General features: G+C 39.6%; 1 protein-coding gene across 1 annotated transcript in view; it reads left to right on the top strand.

Moving 5' to 3' along the window:
* Positions 1 to 16171, top strand: part of LOC118002891 (neuronal PAS domain-containing protein 3) — a gene marked incomplete at its 5' end in the record, with an annotated part of 725448 nt that overhangs the window by 417 nt on the left and 708860 nt on the right. The window lies entirely within an intron of this gene.

Below are 16171 nucleotides of genomic sequence, written 5' to 3'. Positions count from 1 at the left end.
ACGCATCTTAGGGATTTGAAAGGTGTGTTATGTATAAATTAGCTGTCACTTTTTTTCAATCCTGTAATGGAATGATGAGTTGTAATTTGCATAATCCTTTAAGAAGTCAAATTATACTGTCATGTAGCAGACTTAACATGCTAGCTAAGATTTCAGAGCTTTGCAGCTAATTACTATGTACCTTACAGGACAGTTAAATTGAAGTTGAGTCCTCTGCCTTTGCTGCCATTTGCTTTGTCCATTACTTAACAGAATCTGCACTGTGGGTAATGAGGTGTTGTTACTATCACTGAAGTAAACACTCTGCTCTGGGAAGGAAAGGCATTTTAATGTATCAGAGCTTGACTTGTGTTGCTTTTGCTAAGAAGGAAGTTTTTGTTTTTTTAAGACAATAGTCTAAATTGGAGTCTCCCTAAAAGAATAACATTTGTGCTTCCCATAAGTTACAGAATAATGATTGAAGCAACAGTAACCTTTAATTAAAATAAGTTATTCTATAGACAGTATAAAGTAAGGCAAACATAGTTCCACTGAAGGCATGAGACTTTCCTGATAGACTGCAAATAGACTTTGGTGTGTTTTTTGTCTTCAAACTCTTTTGTAGTGGAGTTCCATTATTAAAAAAAAAATACCCTTTTTCCTTAAAAATCCTGTCTGAATACAGGCTGGTGAGTTCTACTTTCATTTACTCCTCTAGTCGGTTGTAGAGCATTTTCTTTCATGGTTTCCATTTTACAATCAGCAAATTTTGGGGCCAGTGAAGGCTGCTTTCTCAAAGGGACACAAAATGGATACCGGATGGAGCTGGGACTCTTCTCTGTATCTTTGCCACTTATTTTTCTCTGGCTTTATTTCTTGATATTCTTTTGCCTCGATAGTGTTATTCTTTTCATCAGAATTGGTGTAATTATAATGTGACATTACTGATTATTATTTTTAAAAAATTCTTGTTATCTGTGAGTCATCCTTATTGTTGCTCTCGGTCGTCAGGTTTCTGTAACTTGCTAGTGATTCTGTGGCTTTGTTGTGATTCGTGGATACTTTGAAGAAGCCTTTTGCTGTATAAGAAGGGGGTCCTTTTAAGGACCATCTGAAAGCAGCAGTTGACTGTTGACCATTCAAGTAATTGGAGACCAACAGCCAACTGTTGTTCACTTGTAAGTAAGCCAATTTCACGTGTCCGAAATTACTATCAGCTTAGAGGCGGAGGCTTGTCAGTTTAAAGCCGGGAGCCCGGAGGAGGTCACTGGGAATTCAGTCCATAGTCAGGCTACCTTTCGAATTCGAGGTATCATCTCAAGGGCTGGCTTTTTTTTTTTTCTTTTTCTTTTTCTTTTCTTTTCTTTCTTTCTTTCTTCTTTTTTTTTAAGGATTTGTGTTATTTGTCGTCAAGGTAGACACAGTAGGCAGCACAGCTGTGACTGCGAGGGAAAGTCACTAGGGGGATATTCATAACAAGGAAATATTGGCAAATAAATGATGAAGAAGGGGAGGAAATCCCCAGGATGTTAAATTGGAGCACTGTCACTGAGATGATTAATGGTGTTGTGTATTTTGTGAAGACGCTTATCTGGACTGTCTTGAAACTATAGTGTATGTTTAATAGCACCTATAAAAAAGCATGCGGTGCATCAACACACTGAAAAGTCCATGGATTCGGATTTTATTTTCCTGAGTGAGTACTTTCTTCAACTTAGTCTTTGGCTTCTGGCTATTAGAAAGCTGGTGTCAATGTTTGTTACATAGAAGTATGTACATTTTATATAATACTAGTCTGCATTTATGTAGCTCCCGATTCCTCCAGGATTGAAAATGTTCTTGTGCAGAAGATGGGTACTTTTCCAACACTCTCGAGGGGTGAATGTTACTAATAATAGGGAAATGGTAATTGCTCAGATTTGCCTAGTCTTCCTAGGTAGACAGGGAGGGTTGGTCAGAGGGCTACAGTAGTTGAAGGACCAAAGTTTCATCAATGATGTGGTTAGTTCTCTGTCAATTTCTGGTGAAGGGGTGGTTGTCCTGGAAGGTGGTCTAGCTTTCTGTTTTAAACCGCGAATATCCTGATTCTATGTAATGAATTACCACTTGCCTTCGGGGATCTTTCGGCAGTGATGGCAGGTGCATCACTGGGCAGTTACTTAACCTTCCTGGTTCTCAATAATTACTGTTAGACATAGGGATAGATATAGACTAATAACATCTAATTCTATCCTCACTGAGCTTAGTCTATTTCAGCACTGGTTTTCAATTTGGGCGGCCCTACCCAAATAGTGGGCTAGGAGTCCAATTGAGTGGATCAAGATCAGAATTAAAAAAACAAATGGAAACATTTGAGAATTTTAGTGCACTGCACTTAAGGAGAGTGAGTTTTATCTTGTGAGGCTTCTGTTTTTGTTGTGTGTGTTTGTGGAAGTGTACATAAAATGTGTGTGTCCATGGGGTGGGCCCTGAGGTAAAATGTTTCTTACTGTGTATTACACCCGAAAAAGATAGAGTCGGTAGATCATAAGTATATAAACGTAATTGCGTATGGGTGTTATGTCATTGTGAGGATACGGTGGGTTATAAAGAAAGAAATGGTGAGGAATGGAAAGGCTGCCCTATCTGGTCTCTCCTATCAGAATGTGCTGGTGCTGACTTGCATGGGCCCATGAGAATCAATTGTATGCACATCTTTCCCATTCTGTGATCCCTGACCTCATGTTAGTAACTGGAAATTGGGCAAAGTATTTGCACTATGGAAATTGGAAAATGCTGCAAATCAGGTGCCTTCCTGTCCCCAACGAGTTGTTAAATATTTACCAGCACATCACTGTTCTTGATCCTTTCAATGGTAGTTGTATGGTTTTATAACTGAATTTTGCTACATTTTACAACACTATGTGGGATTTAGATGTTATTGGGAGTTATTAAACAATTTTAGTAATATTGAAAACTTAAAGTAAGCAGGAAAATAAAACGTGTGGTTAAATCAAAAAGCTATAATTTAGAATTTTAAAAATTGTTCTAACTTACATTAAATGCTTATGACATGGCCGACTTAAAATGTAAAATTGTAATCAGTGATAATTTTTTGGCAAAGGGTAGGAAAGCAGGGTTTTCAAAAACACTAACCATATTGTAAATATTTGACAGATTTTTTTGTTAAGCAGTCATTTTGGTAAGTACCGAAACTTAGAGAATCCAGACCCCTTTCCCCTTTTTAAGCTGTCTTTAAGTTTGCAAAATATATCTGGGTTTTAGTGAATTCATCTGTAAAATCATTGATTTGACTGGGAGATGCCACAGTTCTTTCTAATTAAAACAATTATTTTTTTTTCTATTTTCAAACAGAAAAATAAACGTGTGGAGAGTCTAAAAAGAGGAGACGCCTCCTCCATAGTAACTACGATAACTTTAAACTTCTAAATAAAGGGCACCTGGGTGGCTCAGTTGGTTGGGCGACTGCCTTCGGCTCAGGTCATGATCCCGGAGTCCCGGGATCGAGTCCCGCATCGGGCTCCCTGCTCGGCGGGGGGTCTGCTTCTCCCTCTGACCCTCCCCCCTCTCATGTGCTCTCTCGTTCTCTCTGTCTCAAATAAATAAATAAAATCTTTAAAAAAAATAAATAAAATAAACTTCTAAATGCAAAATATTTGAGTTGGAGGAAAGGGAATTTCCATGGACATTGATGGGATTTTACCACAAAATACAGTGGCAATCACCTGTGTTAATATGTGATCATGAGGAAAGGTAACTGGGAAGGAGTAAACTGAGCAAGACCTTTGTAGCCTCCAAGTTTGTCACAGTTTGGCCATGTGGTTTGACACTATGGTAGCTATGTTCAAGGACCATGATCTCACTAATACTTAGGGAAGGTGGATGTGGGGACTGGAGCTTAAAGGGGTGCTCTGTTCAGTGAGCACATGTTATGCTGTTGAAATAGTTCCTGCAGGACCCATTTTGAACAAAGGGCTTTCACCCAGAGTGCCTCGTCTCAAAGTGTAGCCGAGATTGAGAAGGTGTTGGCCATTGACCAGACAGTGGTCACCATTGGCAAAATGGTGAAGATTGTCAGTTTCCTGCCTCTCTGTCCAAGCCCCTTTCCCTCCGTGAAATTCATGCCACCTCGATACCTGGTTAGCGTTTCGTGCCCAGGTCTTTACCCACGAGGCATTTTTGTCCATACCCCTCATTGCAGATCAGGTGTTGTTAACTGATGATGTTACTCTTCTCACGGCCATTTGCATTTTAATAAGCAACTCCAAGTGAAAGAATTCAAGGAAAAGTGGAGTTATTCTCCAGTGGAATAATTTCAGGCAACACGACAGGGGTTGGAGAGAGAAATTTGGGGCTAGAAAGGGAGAGGTGATGTCTTCCTTTTCTGAAAAGAAGAAACCCAGAATGTGGGTGTTTTTCTGCTCAGTATAGTGTTCAGGCTGGCTTTGGCCAAGAAGCATGGGTTTGGAAATGGGCAAATCCAGACTCCAAAGAGAGAAGGAATTAACGAGGTCCGGGGACAAGAGGAGAATGAGTGAAGAAGGAACTCACCAGTCTATCAGCTGTGTTGTGCCAGACAGAGTGCTAACCACTTGCACGTGTTATCCCAATTAAGGAGAACAAGACAGGTTCCTTGTCAGGCAGGCTGCTGGGGGGATAGATGGTCACCTGTGCTGGCGGGGAGGGAAAGGTCAAGGAGGCTCTGGCAGCTGCAGTAGTGAATTCTTCTGGCTGTTTAACCTAATTGATTGATTGCAATTATACAGCCCCCCCCCAGCCCCACCATTGGGATAATTTATGCCAGTTGTATTTGGATCAGTAAATAAGTGAGAAAAGAGAAATATACAATGAACTTCATAAAGAGCTCTAATAGAATCTGCATGTTAAACAGACATTGAACTTTGTAGCAAGAACTGCTTCAAGCCTTTCAACATCCAAATGAATTCTAATTTCCACATCATGCCTTTCAGACCTCAGCATGGTTTCTGGTGGTTTCTCCCAGTTAATTTTAGCATCACACCAATGATTTTGCCTGTAAATGACTTGAAGTGGTATGTCTTGGTAATGTGGATGGTATATTATTTAGGGCTAATGCCAGGCTAGCTTAAAAAGGAGCTAATTTATTCATTCATTTAACAACTATATTTTGATCTTCACCCACGGGTCAGGTGCTGTTCTGCATAAAGTGACTTAGAGGTGACTAAGCCTATGCCCTGCAAAAGCCTAGAAGACTGATGTGAACGGGTAATTGGGATTCTGTGTAAGAGGTGTCTCCAGTGAGGAGTGCAAACAATGGAAGTGGTCCTAGGAAAGGGTTATTTTTTAACAGTTGAGGTGGGCCCTGGGATCTTCATGGTAGAGATTTTGATTTGGGGGAGAGGGGCTTGAGGTAGTGATTTGGGCCAAAAGACCAGTATTTCTGGTGTAGCAAATTGCAAATGGCATATGTCAGGAGTAGAGGGCAGGATAAGGGTGATAGGACTTCAGTTTGGAAGAGAAGGGGAAACTGAGGCATTGGGGTGGACTGCCATCCTGGGAGAGAGCTCTGGAGGAGCTTTCAGGAAAGGAATGTGGCAGGGACAGCGAGTCAGAACAGCTCTGCAAGTTGCCCACCATCTCAGCCTCTCCTCTGTGTTGGGAAACTCCTTTCATGTGCTTTGCTTGGAGGAGGTGCATTCAGGCTTTGTGAGTTTGAAGTTATTTTTGACTTAAAAACATCTTGCAGGACTCTACCAGTATGAAATCCAGTTCAGGACCTGTCTACAAGTTTATTGCTTTTTCCGGCTTGACGTGCTCCAGATTTGCCTTTCTCCTCCCAGACCACTTGTAACTCAAGATAAACTAAAAGGGGAGAGTCAAAATGGACAGGTACAGGAGGCATGATTTAAAATGAAAGAATATTACCCAAATGTGTATTTTCATTTTGAGAGAAGTGCCTGCCTTGATTTTTAAAACTTGGCTACTGACACACCTGCAGTATGTAGGAGAACTCTCTAGAAACTTGAAGAGAAGGCAAAGGTCAAGGTGAGAGGAATAGAGTGACAATGAACTTTTTGCAGGCATGCTGTTGAACTACAGTGTTCGAAATTACTAACGGTGATTTCAGAGAGACAGGGAGACTAATGTGCTTGTGCCCAGATCTTAAAAAAATACAGCAAACTTAAAATTATACATCAACTATGGTTTTAATAAATTCTCACTGGAAGAACAGTTCTGTGTGTTGATGTGTGTTCCGTATAGATGTGTCTTCAGTGAATTTTTGGTCTTTGTTTATGCATTAGAGCGGAAGAACTATGCTTTAGTCTTTGCAAGCAACATATTTTAAGAGCTCCACAAATCCACACAATAGTATTTCATAACTGATAGAGGTAGTTAAACCTCCTGGAAATGGATCTGAGTTTGATCTTCTTCCCCCCCCCCCCCCCATAATGATTAGATCTGGGACGGTGGCTAAGTTATTTAACTGTTAATGCTTTTGTTTTCTCACTTCTGAAATGGGGGTAAAAATGAAAATTATCTCATAGCTGTATTGAGAATCAGTGGGTTAATGCCTTGACATTTTTTAAAATCTTCACAATACGTTGAGGTTCTAGGTATCATTATTACCACCATTTTACAGATAACCAGGTCTTACAGAGCTGAAACAGCTCACTCGAGGTTAAGAAGGTAGGATAAGGTGAAATTTAGTTTAGCGGCACCAAACTGTCACTTACTGGCCCACATCTGTTCTCCTATCCCCTACCTGTTCTTGTACAGTAAGTTTTACTAGAACACGACCATACCTGTCCACTTATGCACTGTCTGTGACTGCATTTGTTAGTGGCAGAGTTGAGTAGGGCTGACGGAGACCATATGGCCCATCAAGTCTCCAATGTTTGCTGTGTGGCCCTTTACAGAAAGTTTGACTGTTGCATTAAACCTTAGTCTGTTTGACTTAGAGCCTAAGGCCCATACCACAAAAACACTTACTATGGTGCTTGGCATGTAGTAAGTACCCCCTGAACGAGTACTACTTTGTTCCTCATCTAACTTAAGGTACAACTGTTCATATCAAAGAACTCGTGTCTGCAAAATGGAAATAAAAAACCTACACCTTCCAGTAGGATAAGCCATTATGGCTATGGAAATACTGAATTCCTAAAGGAACACATCCTGAAATCAGTCTTATATCTGCCACTTATTACTAGGCTGTATATAATATAAATTCACAAAAGAATTTCCATCTTCATAGCAATCAAAGTACAGTACATCATTAAAGGGAATAATTGTGAACTTCAGTGAATATTCAGAATCTGGTAAATTAACCTGCAACAGAAAATTTCATATTCTTTGGAAATTTAAGAAAATCTTCCTCATGAAAAATATAGTGTGGAATTGCCACTTAATTTTTGAGCACATTATAATACTACATAAGTGGTGTGCTTACAGTAGGGAAAAAATGCAGTAGGATTAATCTCTTTTAATTAAAAGATTTAGAGTTTATAGGTTTTATAAATTTATAGATTGACAATACTTTTCCTGATAGTCTTCCCAAAAAGGAAAGAATGAGATTATGGTTTCAACTTGACCCTGCTCAGAGCTTTTATTTGAATGCATTGGTCTATTGATCCTGGGGGCTTGCTGTCCTCTGCTCAGTAAATGGCCTTGGGTTTGGACTTGGAGCTTAGGGAGCACAATGTGTGTCCCATCAACTTGTATTGGGGGGATAATCTGGGCATTTCCTTTGACTAACCCCAGTGCCATGGCTCTGGGTTGGTGAATGGGGGTGGGAGGAGGTTTCCTACATTCGTTCTATGTTCTCTTAGAATAGCTGTATATTATTTTCGAATAAAGCTGCAATACGTTTTCACTCTGGAACATTTGGAAAATTCAGATAAACATAGAGGAAAACAATGTCTTTTATAATGGTAACACCCATAGATAGCCACTGTTCACAACTTGGTGTTTATCATTATATAGAACTGTGTTGATAGGCATGTCCTGTTTGACAGATCTGTAGCTACATATATAGGCATTTCTTGTGGATTCATCCTGAAGGTGTCTTAGCTGGGAAATGTCTGGGGCCAAGTGTTGTAACTTGTATATAAGCAGCTTATTTAGGGGAAGCTGGAAGCTGTATGGTCACCTTCTATCTAGAAACCGTGTTTTGCAGAGAATTCCTTTCATGACATTTTTTTCCTTTTGCAGTATCTCCTTTCTCAAATGTTATCACTTTGTTTCTTGTGCTTAGAAAAAAATAAAAACAACAGGAAACAAGGGAACTCCAGCAAGAACCAGTGATATTAGTGACATTAGTGATTGAGATTTTCAACAGAAAAATCCCTCCCTACCCTCTGTCTTTTTTTTTTTTTAATCTAGTACTTCATTGTTTAGAAATAGTTTTGAAAGAGGATGATGCTAATGGTGAGAAGGGTGTGGTGAGTTATAGTAACAGCTTTCTAAGATCAGAACATGTACATGTATAAGAAGTAACTGCTGGATGATTAGGTGGAGTTTTATGGTCACTTTACACACTCACGTGCCACGTCTGCTGCATCCTCTTAAGGTTGCTTATAAAGCGAATTCTATTTACTGTGTTGAGCACTGAGATATTTTGATGTAGTTCTAAAGCAGAGAGAAGTCTGGGTCCTGGGAGGATTTGGGGTCAATGGCCAGCATGTAAAGAAAACATTGAGTGACTCCCTCCCCTCCCCCCCCCGTTGTCAAACTTGAGACCTCTGTGATTCACTTAGCAGTGTGAAGAGTCTTTGGAATTGACTGCTTGAGATTTATGTGATTAAACAGACCATCTCTGCATCTTTTTTAAAAACCTAATTGCCCTTCCCTCCCTTCCCCTCAGCCCAGTTATAAAGAATCTCTGCAATAAATACTAAATGCAGTAGTATTTATATATTAGATTATGTAGCAAGCCTCACTCTTTGCCTAGGTACCAATGAGGAGAGTCCGGTTTCTTGCACTAGCAGCTGTCCTCACTTGCATTTCAACCAACTTAAGTTTTCACAACAGCATTGTTTTTTTGACCATTGCACATCAGGGGTGTTCAGAGTGAATCAGAGCCAATTGCATACCTTGGCCTTGAACCCAGGAGGTACACGGTCTTCTTGATGATGCTCCTCTTCCATTCTTCAACTCCACTAACAAAACTGTTTCAGGAGTGAACTCGAGCGTCTGGCACAGTCGGGCATGGAGCTCCTGTCTTGTATGCTTTAGACACCGTCTGGATTTCCTGGTGAAGAAGACCTTTGCAGTAATTACGGGGAGGTCTTTGCTCACTTCCAGGGAAGGAACATGCTTTCTAGGGACTACCTAACTGCTTGATGACCTGAAAGGGGAAAATAGAAGCAACATCTCTGATTCTCATCCCTCTGGAGAAATTCATCAGGTGTCCTAAGTCTCGAATTAATAACAGTGACAGCAGTGACCTTCATGTCACCCTGTTTTTAAAAGGAGAGGTTTGGAGACCTATCCAGTGGGGAGGATAGTGGAGGGTAGGGGTATTTCTTGAGCTCTTGTAAAATTGATGATAAATAAATTCATCTGCTAGAAGGATTGTTTATCCTCTTGTGAATGCTGGTTTTAAGAGCTAGTAACAAATTTATGAGACTGGTAGGAATAAAGAAAGTTGATATATATATATATGTTGATATATATATATTTATATTGTTGATATTATATATAGTTGATATATATATATATTTTTTTAATTTTACTGTACTTGTGAAATGTCTTAGGGAAGGGAAGACTAGAAAACTAAAATTATGGGCCAGCGGATTTTAAGTAGAATACATTTTTACGAGAATCTAGTGGCAAATTTGGTTTACTTGTACCACATACACCTTTATTGGCTCTCTTCAGGGGAAGTTTGCCAGACAAAAGATTGTTGTGATATAGAGTGTCCTCGAAACTTGAGGCTCGGAGCTGTAGAGAGAGTAGAGAATGAATACAGCTGCATTTATTCTTCCATCCACAGGAAATACTCACTGATACTAAGGTCTTCCATTGTGAGGCAAAATTGATCCTTCTGGGGACAAGTTTTCACTCTTGACTGTGAAGTTGTGGTTGAGTTTTACCATTTCTGCTTCTGTGTTGGCTGGTTTTTTATATGCAGTGAGATAGAGGAGGCTGAATTCAGAGAAGTAACCTATTCCAACAATGGTGTTCTCTTTTCTCTAAACATCATTGTAATTGACTCCCCACATCCATGTTTGAAGTAAGTACGTTATATACTCATTTGGCACTCAAGAAAATGAAGACTCAGAGGTTAGGTGGGTTGTTCAACGTACACAGCTAATGTTTAATCTGATGACTATTTATGGCAGCCCAATTCACGTCATTGTGGCCCAGCAGTTCCTTCACTTTCAGTTGGATGATGTGGCCCGTTGGAGCAGGATACTTGTCCACAAAAAAATCTACTTTCTGTTCAAGGGTAGTCTACTGAAATCTGGTTCCATAAAAGAACAAGACCCTGAGGAATTTAAAGCCTTACCTATAGAAGAGGATGAGTTTGTTGTATTTGAATGTTAGCTATTGAATGTCCTTGGTATGCACAGCTGTACGTTCTCCAGTATGGGGGCAACTAGGTCTGCCCTTCGGAAATTTCACTGGTCCTTACACTGCAGTTATCACACAAAAGTGGATGAATCCCAAGTTTTTAATCTTCAGTACTACCTCTTTGCCAACTTGAGTTTTAGATTTCCAAACTACTCGAGGTTTCTCCTTGTGATTTGCTTGACATCAACTTAAGCATGTAATGACCAAAAAATTCGCAAGCACTTCTATGGACATAGCCAATTAATCCTTCCAGCAACCCAATGAACTGTGTTTTATCTCTCTTTTCTGTGGGGGGAAAAAAGAACCTAACATCAAACAAAACCCCTTGAGTCCTAGAGGTTAAGTGATGTGAATACTCTCACACAGCTGCCATGTAGCATGGCCCACCTGCAGAGTGTGACCTCTCTCCCCTCCCAGTCTGGGGTTCCCTCCGGGACCATGCAGCTGTGCCCCCAAACAGAGCTCTGCATCTTCCTTGGAATGGTCCTCTCCTACCCTGCCCTTCTTTTGCTTTATCTTCATTTTTGTAGTCATTCAGGCTCACTCCTGGACTCCTCTTTCATTCTGCCTCTTCTGTCTCCAATAGCCTGTTAGTAGCATGATTTCCTGTGGAAAAAAACTTATCTTTTGTTCCCATCCCCTTGACCTAAATTATTATTTCATGCCTAGCTTGTTGCAGTCTCCTGTTAAGTCTTCTTTTCTCTTATCTCCTTCAATTGAAGTTAAATGCTGGAGTCCTGCTGTACACAAAGTACCATTCAAGGGAATACAAAAATACCTTTTTTGGGCCACCCTAAAGTTGCTAGATTAAAATCCTGTTTCTAACATAGTTCCTTGCTTAAAGTCCTCAATGGTTCAATCTTATTGTATGGGGTCTTTCTTAGCTTAGTATTCAAGATCCACCAGTCTTGATCTAGTTTGGCCTCCGCCTCCCCAATGAAAATATCTCTCAATGGCAGCTCTCTCTGCTCCTATCTATGAATGGTATCCGTGTAATCTTGCTAGGTGCAACACACATAACACACAGACACACTGACTTTGTGCTTTAGCTTTATCCACAGTGGTTTCTCTCTTCTCTTAATTCAACATATTTATTGGGTACCTTCTATAACCAGGAACTATTGTGTGGGACATATAGTGAACGAAGACTGGAATCTCTGCCCTGAAAGTTATAGGGCATTAGAGACTAATAGTAAACAGCAAAAGTTACAAACCAAGCACATCATACTGTCTATTCAGTGGTGGTAAGTGCTGTGGAACAAAAATCGAGAAGGTTAAGAAGGCATTAGGAGTACTGGGTGAGGATGGGTCAGTTATGGTTTTAAGGAGGTGCAACCCCATTTAAAAAGATGATACTTGAGTAGAGACTCCTAGGAACTGAGGGAGTTAGGCCTCCAGATAGCCCTGGGGAAAAAATACTCCAGGCAGAGTGAGCACCTGCCATAAAGGCGCGGAAGTTGAAGAGCTTTCATTGCTTTCAAAGAATGCGGGGAGGCTGGTGCAGTGGGTTAGAAAGAGCAAGGACTGCAGCTGGCGGCAGGTCAGGGAGGGAATGGGAGGCCAGCACACAGGACTCTGGCAGGCCAGGTAAAGCCTTTGGCCTTTACTCCACCTGAAATGGCTTCTTGGGAGGGTTTTTGTCTTGAAGAATAATGGGATCTGGCTGCTAGCTGAGTCCATGCTTCAGGGACCCATGGTGGAAGCAGGGACACTAGTTCAGAAACTATTATGGTCATCAAAGTGGTTTATGTGCAAGGTGTGGAAGTAGAGGTGGTGAGAAGAATTTGGATTCTGACATATTCTGAAGGAAGAGCCAGCAGGATTTCCTGATGGAGTGGTTTGAGAGGGGATATAAAGAGAGAAGAAAGTCAATATTGAATCCGAGATTCAATTCTAATGCATCATTTACTCTGTATCAGGCATGCAGTAGCATTCAATTGTATATATGCAAATAAATACCTCTTAGGAACTCTTAAATTGAAAGAGGAGGCAGGTTATAAACTTACAAGTGAGAGGACAAAAGACTACATGTCTGTCTATGGATGGATATCTTAATAAGATTGCAAGTTCCTTTATGGTATCGATTCATTTATCAATCCACAAAACTTTCTAAGGTACTTATTAAAGGCCAGTGGTCATCTTACCTTATTAGTAGGTGGAATTAGGGGCAGCTTCAGTACAGTGGACAAGAACACAGCCTCTAATTGAGACTGAGGGATTCAAACCCTACCTGACTGATTTGTTTGCTGGGTGATCTTGAACAAGTTACGAAACTTCTCTGTTACCTATTTTTTCTGATCTGTAAATTGGTAGTAATCTCTCTCCTAGGGTTTACTATGGGAGTAAATGAATGAATACATGTAGAATACTTAAAACAATGCCTGGTACATACTAAGGGTTCAGATAGTGTTCATCATTCCTAAGTAAATGTTGAGGAAAAATGAGTTAAAAGAGGATTAATATTTGGAGTGACTTTCGTTCCTTAAACCCCATGGTCAAAACCTGCCAGGTTACATGGATAATAAATGTGAATTATAAGGTCTCCTAGTAAGCCCTGCTTTCTAGCTGATGGTTAAAAATAACAGGAGAGAATTGCATTATGATCAGTCTGATACCTGCCTCTCTTTAGAGATGGACATGGAGGCTGGTCAGCATCCCCTATGGGTACATTTGATTGACAGACTGGCAAAGAGTATTTAAATACCTAACACATAAAAAAAAAAAATCAATGTTTTCTTATTATTTTGTAGCTTAAAATGTTGAATGTGTATTGAAATGAGAAAAATAATTTTCAGGATAGATATGACTTTCCTAGTACATAAAAGCAAGGAGATCACATCAAGAAGGGAATATTATTTTTTTGCCCCAATACAGGAAATTACTATTTTTCCCTCCATGTTTATATTTTGATACATAATATCTCCTTTTCTTTCTTTTCTTTTCTTTTTTTTTTTATTTCTCAGGTGGCAGTCTTCTTTTCATTCCTCTTATTATCAGCAACTAATTGGGCCTCCAAATCCAGGAAGTAGCAGTGTTGCTGCTGTGGATGCTATGGACGCCTTTAGTGTCAGAGGTGGTTTGAAGAGCTGCTTAATTCTGCTTTTCGTTGTGCCTGATACTTCAGCGAGGCCCTCGGGTTCTGTTTGAGCTTGGTATTGCTGATCCCATTCTATACATTCTAGATGGCAATGTAGACAGTGGCTGTCAATGAGTAACAGGTAAATATTGAACAGGGAAGCCCTTTTGATTAACTTTGTGGATCATTATTTGAAAGTAGCTTGCCGTCCGAACAGCTCCATCACTCATGATCACAGCACATGGCACGGGGGGCAGAGCATCAGGCTGTTGGTTGAAAAGCTGAGGTTGCATTCTTGCTTCTGTACCTGGTCCTGCATTCGTGCAGTGCTGGACTGGTTACAACTATCCAGTAAGCTAAATGGTGATGATTTAGCACGATGGGAATGCAGAATATTTAGGATGATAAAGCACAAAGAATGGTCCAGACAGACTTCCCACTCTGGGTACGAATATGTTAAAGCATATTTATAATTTTTTGAACTTAACTTGAATTTTTAAAATTTTTTATACAGATCCAGAAATTGTTTAATAGGGAATTTAGACAAAGACTGAATGTGAATTTTTGATCCTACTAGTTTGTGCCAAAAAGATGTAATTTCAGCATTGATCTACTTCTTGAAGTTTAATTTATACCACCTAATGGGAAAAACTGTCCTTGGTTAAGAGGTTCTGACCCAGCTGTTGAACCTCATGGTACATTAATGGTTTATCACCATTTCAACCAATACCATTATAATTATTAGTATTTTGAGCTCCTATCAAAGAGTATTCATGGCACTTGGTAAGAAGACCTAGATAAGACTGAATAAAAATAGATAGCCACCTGGTCTCAAACATTTCTAGGTCAACATTAACATGGTCATTAAAAGATAGACTATAGTGGGTTCGTTCATACGTCTTCAGGAGAGACCTAATTCAGTGGTCAAAGAGGCCATTCTAAACCACTTACATACAGTTACCATTTTCTAGTAAATCTTTCTGTTGAGTCTTTAATCATGTCCAGCTATAGAAATATTCAGAAAACTAAGTGCTGTAATTAAGATTAAAATCACCAATAGCAGCAATGCAAACCTATCTCCTTCTTACCCTTACTCCAGAGCAATAGTAAAAAAAGGTAGACATTTTATGACATTTTAAATGTATAATCCAGCCTTTTAAACTTGCTTCATTACATGGATTAATGCCACTGTTACTTGCTGTTGAACCTGTATGAACCAAAAAAAGTGACAAAATCTATATAAACTAAAAGATAATTTTATTCTGAAAACCATTTGAATACAGAGTATAATATAAGGTAGTTATGCTAACTGGAACTGTAAACTACAGGATCCTATCCCCTTTCTGGGGAAGGGGTTCTATGTTGGTATCACTTCTAAAAATGTGTTTCAATTCTGCTTTTAAATCATGGAAAATATTAATATTCTTGCTTTAACTGTAATGTTCTAGACTAGTTGATGGGAACCCCTCTCCTCCTACCTCTCAACCTCTGGCCCAAAGAGGGAAAGAACTTAAAATTTCATTGAGAAAATAACCTCAACTAGGCAAGTACTACTTGAAAAGTAATGTGCTAGAAATCATGTATTATATTTTTTTAAACAATTCTTTTCTTTTTTTTAAGATTTTATTTATTTATTTGACAGAGACACAGCCAGAGAGGGAACACAAGCAGGGTGAGTGGGAGAGGGGGAAGCAGGCTTCCCACTGAGCAGGGAGCCTGATGCGGGGCTCAATCCCAGGACCCTGGGATCGTGACCTGAGCTGAAGGCAGATGCTTAACCGACTGAGCCACCCAGGCACCCTATCATTTATTATATTTAGAAATCTAAATAAACCTATCATGTACATGCTAAGTACCCAATAAATTAAAAACCTAACTTAACAAATGTGAAATTTCTTTGCAATAGAAATACACTGAATGCTTACGTTGTTTCAAGAGTGGTAACGGGCCACTGTTTTGATCTTTCTTCAGGGGAGCCAGGATCTAATTTGGATTTGGTTCCAAGTGAACATGTATTAGATGGTCCCATCCTAACCCACACCACAAAACTAGAAAATAATTTGATAGAAATCTTTGTTTAGAACTGAAATAGTGGGGGATGCTATGGGTCAAGGTAGAATTGGCAGGGCCATGTGGAAATGTGTATGTATAGCATGGTTATCTAGCAGAGCCAGTATTTTAGGCCTTTGATTGCTTAGGCAGTGAATTCAACATTTAGTCTTTCTCTGGGGCAGGAAACTTGGCACACAGGACTCTCTTGTGTAGACTTGTGCCCCATGCTATGATTGATATTTTGGTTCTAAGAAAATATATAAAAAGAAACAAATATATACATAGAATAAAAGTACATGTCTTTCAATACTAAAAATTTCCTAATTTGTACAACTCAAAAAGCATTTTATGTTTATACCCCAATAGGAGATAGAATGAATTAGATGAGGTTTACGTAAGTGATGGTGACATCTTTACTGGCTTTTAATATTCCTTTTTAGTAATTAGACAAGTTGGTAATGTTTGGGGAAAACGGAATATATTGGGCTAGGATGTGATGGCTTTCAAAGTTAC

Source organism: Mirounga leonina, unplaced genomic scaffold (assembly GCF_011800145.1).
Source record: "Mirounga leonina isolate KUSES-001 unplaced genomic scaffold, KU_Mleo_1.0 Mir_84, whole genome shotgun sequence".
Taxonomy (NCBI): Eukaryota; Metazoa; Chordata; class Mammalia; order Carnivora; family Phocidae; genus Mirounga; species Mirounga leonina.
The sequence above is the reverse complement of the archived record's forward strand: the minus strand, read 5'-3'. Positions and strand labels throughout refer to the sequence as shown.